This window comes from Cavia porcellus, unplaced genomic scaffold (assembly GCF_034190915.1).
Source record: "Cavia porcellus strain 051 isolate PalLab524CR breed Dunkin Hartley unplaced genomic scaffold, mCavPor4.1 scaffold_6, whole genome shotgun sequence".
In the NCBI taxonomy this organism is placed as follows: Eukaryota; Metazoa; Chordata; class Mammalia; order Rodentia; family Caviidae; genus Cavia; species Cavia porcellus.
In genome coordinates, this window is record NW_026947489.1 from 1,021,865 (window position 1) to 1,027,864 (window position 6,000).

A 6,000-nucleotide genomic window follows, 5' to 3' on the forward strand; every position below is an offset into this window, starting at 1 on the left:
GCCCGAACCTGTGCAAACACTCAAGTGCTGACTGATAGCCAGAGGGTGACCAATGACAGCAGCCAGACTGTGCGTCTCGCCATCTGGATGTGTCTGACTCTTGCACACTTTAGGCACTGATCATTGCTTCCTTCCAGGAAACTGCAGTTCAGATAAATGAAGGGGCTTGTTCCAGTCAGTGGAGGAAGTGGAGAGAAACCTCACACCCTCTCCTCTAACTCCAAACCCTGCTGACCACATAGCGTTCACCTAGACCCTCTCCACAGCACATGTCCTCCAGCTCTTGCTCTATGCTGAGCTGCAAACACTAACATGCGTCATCCTCAACTAGCTTGGAGGGATGGCTCGTCAGTGCCAGCTGCCTGTCCTCTCTAAGGAAAGGATCCAGAGAACTTTGGGTCTGATGCTCCACGGGCAAAAAGCAGGATAGATCGTTTCAAGTGCAGCTCTTACTACTGGAATACACTGCCTGTCATTAAAGATGCCTATTCATTGGTCTCTGCTCTATACCAGTTTTGGGCCTCACCTCGATTAATACTCTTGGTGGCTCCTGAAGTGCCTCTCAGTGTCCCCAAATGACCCTCAGTTGTGTAGATGGTGTGAGGTGGATTGGAATTTGACCCTGGGTCTGTCTGGTTGCATAGCACAAGGTCTGTCCAACCCACAGCCTGGAGCCAGCTTCCTGGTTGTTTTGCAGGGAAAAACAGCCCTGTTTAGCAGCCCTATGGGTCACACCCTTTGGCCACAACTCAGATGTCCTGGGGTCAGATGGGTGAGGTCTGGGCCTCTGCTGAGTGGAAGTTTTTACACTAGGAGAAGTCATCCAGGCATGGCTTAGGCTGTTCTGGGAGAACAGGGCAGTGCCAAACCCTGCTGCTGGGGGCCAGGGGATGCAGGGGCTTCCTTGAATGTGGATGCAGCTTGATGGGGGCTTGCAGGTCCCTGGGCCTAGAAGCCTTAGAACTCTGCTGTCGCCGTCTTGAAACACTTTCTGATTTTCAGTTAGGGAACTGGCATTTTCATTTCCACTGAGCCCTCAGGTTAGGCAGCTGGTCCTCTCTCTGAAGGTGGCCTCTCTGCTGGGACTTCCCCGAGTCAGCTGTGGTATCCTGAGCATCCAGCTCTGTGTTTCTACAGCTCAGCTGGGGATGGGTGGACAGGTGAGTGCAGAGGTACAAAAGCCTCCCGCTGGGGTGGTGGGCTGCCCTCAGCAGGGGTCTCACTGCTGAGGTGTGTCCCTTTGTCTCTGCTCATGTCCCCTCAGGTCCCTGGCCGACTACTCCCAGAACATGCTTTTCTCATTTTTAAGTATTCAGGCCCTGAATCCTTGGGTGAGAATGCACCCCAGGGCTCACCCTCACCAGGTGGTGGTGGGTGGGGTTCTCTACCATGGGTACAATGTGTGACTCATTAAACAAAACCCAAGTGAACAGCAGACTCAAAGGCAGACACAAAGGCACCAGGAGGGATGGGTGTTCGCCAAGGGCACATCCTTCGCCCAGGCCAGGTTCATAGCCCTGCCATGGGCACCTGTAATCTCTAGAAATTAAAGATCTAATAAAAATAGCACGAAATGTTAGAAATAAAAATAGAAACTTTAAAACATAACTTTGGGGCAGGGTTGGCTTGCTTAATAAAGAAACACATCCTTAGTAGCCATAAGGAAAAAGATGCTAAGATTTAACTAGATGGTGATTGCAAATGAGGTATTTTGGAGGAGCCACAGAGCTTCAGGGCAGGTGGCAGAGTGCAGTGCTGCCCAGGCCTAACCCACACCCCCTTTTCTGCACTGTCCAGCAGGATGACCTCTGGTCTTGGGGAGCTACTGAGCACTTCTCCCAGCCTGAGGGAAAATAGAGAAATACTTCTGTAAACAAATGCCTGCAAATTGATGAGGAGATCAACCACCCTGCAGGAATAAACAAATAAAGGAAATAAAAAGAACTGTAAATGACTGCTCAAGCATTCTGGGCATCAGGGAAATGCTGAGTGTGGTGAAATCAGTGACCGTACCTCTGCGGGGCTGCTCCTGTGGTCCCCAGCGGAAGTCCCACAGCACTGGCAGGGACAGCTGTAACTGTGGGCTTCGTGGGAAATTATTACAACTGAAATGGTGTTTATCTTTGACTCAGCCAACACTGTGGAACATATCTTTTTTACTTTTGGATGCAGTCCTGGGGATTAAACTCACTGAATTACATCTCTAGACATTTTTATTTTTTGTTTCGAGATAGGGTCTTGCTAAATTGCCCAGGCTGAGATCAAACTTGAAAGTCTCCTATCTCTTTCCAAGTGCTGGGATTACAGGGATAGGACACCTCTGCCAGAATGTCATGTTTTTAACCAAAATTTTAAGAATTTTAGCAGTTCTTAGTTCGAAAAGGAGTCCTCCCTCCAAGAATTTTCCCACATTTTTCATACCACAGCACACAGAGAAAATACCGTTTGTCTTGCATCGAGCAATGTTTATGCAGGTAGTTGAAAAATTGTATTATAGGTATACAGTATGTAATTAGAATGAATAAAACAATATAAATTATTAGGGAAATTGCTAAATATTGATTTTACATAGAGTTTATCAATAAAATATTTAAAAATTTCTTCATAAGATGCTTGAATTTGCATTTCCTTTAAAAAATATAGATTTCATACCTGAAATATCAACATGTAACTCCTGACATGTTCAAAGCAGCACAATTTGTAACAGTTAAATCTTGGAAACAACCAAAATGCCCATCAACTGCCGAATGGATGAAAAAGATGTGGTATTTTTGAACAATGGAATGTTACTCAGCTATAAAAAAAGGATGATCTTGAGGCTTTCATAGGTAAATGGAGGTAACACGAGACTATCCTCATAAGTTATGTAAACAAGAATCATATTTGTAAATATCACATTGTGTCTCTAGTATAAAAATTAATAAGAACTGTAAGAGTAATAAAACCCAAAAGGTGTAATTGTTATTGTAAAAAAGAGGATAAGAAAATGCTCTAAAGGATATAACTGCATGTATGTTTAAGTGTCTAAGATAGATAGCCATACTACTAAGACTTTGTTGGATCATTGAACAGAATTGGTTGCCGTCTCACTGTTTGAATGTCTACTTTTTATGCTTTAGTTTTGTAACTTGAACAACAATTTCTAAGATGACAGCATGTAATTTATCAACTAGTGATTTCTTAGTGTTTATTTTTTTGAAATTCTGCATTATTTCTACCCTTTTTTCTGTTTTGCTTTTTTTCCTCTTTAAATAAAAATTTTTTTAAAAGATTGTTAAGCTCAATACATAGTTATTAGGGACCTGGCCAAGATGCCCAACAGCCTGTATGAGGGGTATGGCAAAAGGATGGAATAGGAAACAGGCACATTTAGTACTACATGACGGGGGCTGGGAGGTCAATGCTTCGGGGTAGACAGACACCAGGACTCTCCATGCCAGCTACTATTTATCAGCCAGTGCAGAGGTGGGGGGGGGGATAGGGTCCTTTGCCTGTAGCAGCACACAGGCTGTGGCAGAATGGGTGACTTTCACATCATAAAGGAAACCAACCGAGATCCATCCCACACCTGGGTCTCAATCTCAAGAGGAAGGTGATTTCCGCATTCCAAAACCAGCCCACAAGACAGGCAGGGTAAGGAGAGCCTAGGACAGATACTGTGCTGATTTGCAATTCTTGGTCTCCAACACATAGTGACTGGAAATTTCCCTGCTCAAGAAAATGATAAAACATTAAAAATAATTTTTCTAGCTGAAACACTACTTATAAAAAATCATGCATTCTTTTTTTCCCTTTCAGTACTGATAAAATTGAACTTTCTTTGGATAATGTGAGTGAATTTTGAATCCAGTCAACTTTTCTATTTTTGAAAAGAATCTCCGTAATTTGAGTGCATATGCTCGGAACGACTGTCACTCTGAAAGCACCAGTGAAGCCATAGAATTCTCCTTGCCAGGGACATAGGACGTGCACAATAAGCATCCTTCCCTCCAGGGACAGAAAAGGGGAATGACTCCAGCTCAGATCCTCCTGGCCCTAATTCACAAAGCCCTGCCTAGGAAGCAGCTCGGCCTGCACAAGGTAAAAAGCAGAGGTGCAGTATGGCCATTGGACACTAGAAGGTGGACACTTAGAGCTTATTTCTGTGATGAATCTGGAGGGCACCATATATTTTGGTCTTAGTCTTTCACTGCTGAATAAAAGACATTTCACAGTAAAGATATCTGCTGTGCTCTGAGGGCTCCGGGCCCCTTTGCACTGTGGGAGAACAAGACAGGAAAGTGATGCTTATTTTCTAAAACGTTCGTCCTTCCATCCACCCACCCATCCATCCACCAAGCCACTCTGTTATGCACCCAGCCATTCATTCAAGAAACATTCACTGAAGAGCTGCATGAACTGCTCTTTGCTGGAAGCAGGGGAGAGAGGAATGATTAAAGCCCTCCTCTTATTTGATGAGAACTTTACAGTCTGGAAGGCGAGATGTTCCTTACGCACTCAGTGCACGTGCAGTGTGGTATCTGCTGTGGCAGAGGACCGCTCTGGACTGTGTGAGCTCAGAAAGGGCTCTGGGTGCACAGTGGTGGCTGCACCCAGGGTATCGTGATATGGGGTTACCTTGTTTACAGACCTTCCCACAGATTCCACATCGTGGCCCAGCCCCTGGGGCACAGAGCAGGCACAACGGGGGACTTGTATTTTAGGTGCACACTTAGCTCAGCGATGAATCCAAGTTGGCTGAGCAAAGGACAAAGAACAAGTTTCAGCTTTCATATATTTGATCAAGGGGGCTGGTCTTTGGCATGGTGATCTCGTGGGTGGGCAGGAGAACAAAGATAGTTTGTCCGGCTGTGACAGTTTCATATCTTAGTTTCTGCAGAAGGCCACACTTTGCAGGCCCTGGATCCCTGCTATCTAAATGCCAACCCCAGCCCTCACCAGTGTTCCTGCCTCTCAAAATGTATCCCCAGTGCAGGGCCTCTGGCTGCTCTGCAGTGCGGTTTACTCTCTGGCTAGCTGTGGTCCCTGAATGTGAGTTTCCTGCCTCCAAGTTTAACACATTTCATTAGCACAACTGGTCTGCTAAGCAGCTGCACTAAAGCCTGTCCTGTTTTTATTTTTAGCAGTCCCCAGGGTGGCACAGTCTACCTTGGGAGATTTCTGCCGCTTGGCATGATAAAGCACATGGCTCTGGCTGCTTTCTTGATCTCGGATCTCCTTAGACCACTTCCTTCTTTCCCCAGAGTAGGTGAGACAGAGAACTGGTGGTCTGGGGTACAGTCTGGAAGCTGGTTAGGGTGAGAAGCAGGGTCCCCGTCCTTCTGTCCCATCTCCTCTGGGGTAAATGGAGAGGACCCAGGAGAGGATACTAGTTGTCTTTACTTCCTGATTCCAGTTGCTTTCTCTATGGTTAATGCTGCTAAGTCACCAGCTACAACCTCAGGGATCCATTTGGTTCCCTCTAAAAGACTTGTGGTCAGAGGGGTGACCTGGACCTCTTTTCTCCCCTGGTGTGGTCCTGATACCTCCTCTGTCAGACATCTCTCCAAGGTCAGGTTATGCCAGCATAGATAAAAGTTTGGAGACCAAGCAGATGTGTAACTGAGGAGCCAAATCCTACTTTTTCATTTTGAAAACAGCCCTAAAATTAATATGAACTCTTGAGATCTCCTTTCTTCCCTTGGGGGTGGGCAAGAAGAAACTCCTTTCCCATGCCTGCTGGGAGGACAGGATGAAATTGTCACAAGTAGTTCATCCCTTAAACAGCACCAGTCACCATGCCTGTCCCCTTGTTCCACAAGGGAGCATTGTGGGGCCTGGTGCTTAGGCTGGCATCTCCAGCTGGGTCTGCTACCACGTGACCAAGCCAGTTTCAGAGGCCTCTGGCCTCCAATGTGGGCTGTCATTGCAATAGTAAACATAAATACTGAAACAATGCCCAGCATTTGAAAGCAGATTTATTTTTATGTTGACAGGCACTGAACGGATCATTCACAAAAT